Source organism: Aplysia californica, unplaced genomic scaffold, assembly GCF_000002075.1.
Source record: "Aplysia californica isolate F4 #8 unplaced genomic scaffold, AplCal3.0 scaffold01287, whole genome shotgun sequence".
In the NCBI taxonomy this organism is placed as follows: Eukaryota; Metazoa; Mollusca; class Gastropoda; order Aplysiida; family Aplysiidae; genus Aplysia; species Aplysia californica.
The window spans coordinates 57,280-59,589 of NW_004798557.1; positions in this window are offsets into that span (position 1 = coordinate 57,280).

The window sequence follows — 2,310 nt, forward strand, 5'->3', positions numbered from 1 at the left end:
AATAAGGATAATAATAAAAAAAATTTAATAGCATTTGTATAGCCCCACAGCAAGCTCTCTGTATTTTACACCCTATATCATTAAACCCAGCAAACCCTATAACACTCAGAAATATTTTCGGTTTCCCAGGAAGCATACAGTGCAAGCAGCCCGACTAAGCTCTCTCAAGCACCAACAAACTGACAAAATCTTTCGCTGTATATTGTGGGGTACCCATTCTCACCTGTGTGAAGTGAGGAAAATTCGTCTAAAGTGACATTCCCAAGGAGACAACGTCGGGTCTCTGGTGTAATTCGAACCCTCGACCTCACGGTTTCAAGTCCGAAAGCCTAACCACTAGGCCACCGAGGCTCCAAAAGAATAAATTGTAGTAAGCAAAACATTGCACCAAATTAATATCATTTTGAGGAGCGGAAAAAAGCCTCTTGGTTGGCGAAAATTGCTAAACAAAGGACTATTTTTAAAATGTTTTCAAACCAGGTTATGACGCGAATAAAAGGTTTCTCAAAATGTAGTCTATTTTCTTAATTCCAATTTTCACTTTTTCTCATTCTTGATACACAGATCTGGCTGAACTAATTTTATCAGTAATTAACTAACATTTCATTATTTGAACCAAAATCAGCAATTTCAAGGGACACCCCTTCCATTAACATGTAGGTGGAACATACCATACGAACCCCCAACGCTTTTATCCAACGGTAAATATTCTTTACATCTAAAGAACAGATCTCTGGGGCTGACGTAACTAGAGACAATCATTATCTTCAAGAACCCCTTTCTTATACCCTTGCTGTAGTCTCTAACACAAGTTCGCAATTTGATTTTTTTATAAACCCAAATCAAGAACACAATCAAACACCTTGGTTTCGTTCCCTCGCATTAGACTGTTGATTGCCAGCACGTATTTTATTGTTCTCGGTTGTTGTGGTTTTTAATTCAGATAGTAGACTTTAGTATAAAGTCAACAATATACCGTGAATAAAGAAAATAGTGTGTGTATGCAAATTGTTTCCTTTTTCAGAACTCAGGTACCAATGTACATTATTTTGTCACAATTGATCAAACAGGCTGCCTGTAACTGTATCATATACAAGGAGGTGAAAAGTTGTTTTAAGCCCCTTGATCAAATGTCACTATTAACAATGTACCAACAATTCGCGCGATAATTTAAAAAACAGTGACTGGTCCCTACTTGAGGTAATTTATTTTTAAACCATTACAACATTGCAAGTTCTTTTACCATTAAAGACCTCACCTGTTTCTCCAAAGTGAATATATTAATATGACAATATGCATGTAAAAGTTAGATTAACATTCTCTATTTTCAGACTACTTCTTTTAGATATTTCAAAGCTGTCACTCTGAAGTGCCAATGAAGAACATCCGTTGACAATACAGAGTAGGCCATTCACCACAATGAGATAATTATTTTCCATTTAGCAAGGATACCCTACAACATGAAACACAAACAAGAGAGTGCGTTTAAAGAATTACAGATTTTCACTCTAAAGTCCAATATCGATCTTTCTGCCGTAAAATAATACACTTACGGTGAAAGATAGAATTGTTTATAATTATTAAAATTAACGTTTCGAAGGAAAGCATGCCAAGTAATACTCAGAAAACAATTTGAAGCTTTTCCTTTTTTTGTGATCTATGCGCACTGTCTGATAAAGGTTGACCTCCTCTGTCGGAGTTGGGGGCGACCCCCTAAAAATGCTCCGCTCAAAAGGAGTTTAAAAAATAACCATTATGTTTTCCACCTATGCAAGATATCGGGCGCGAGTGTGCAAGTTTAAATAACAGAAGATTGATGAGTGCATACGTATAGCATGGCACTCATTGGTGTATAAGGTACTCAAAACACAAGGGGTCAACTCCCACTCTTAAAAACTTGGACAGTAAGTACCCACGTTATTATCCCTTACAGGTGTAGCTGAGAAACCCCCACGCACCTGGAAATTTGTTTTGGTAAGTGTTTAACGGCGCTCTCAACTGCATAAGGTCATATAAGCGCGCAGGACACATTGAACATGTTCAGTTGGTAGACATTTTGAATGTTGCCCCGGTGGCGGCGAAGCCTACTCTTATCGATTTTGAACCACCAAGTGATCTTTACGAGCGCAACTCGCACATGGGACTTCCATGATTTTTCACCCATATCCGAGAAGGCGAGATGCAGATCTTTCCTGTCATAAGATCAAGGATGTGGCTGAAAGATATCAGTAAGAAGGAGCTGAGGAGAAGCAGTAGACAGGCTGCAGAAAGAGTCAGTAGCCCAGAGGAGGGGAAAAAGGAGGTGAAAGG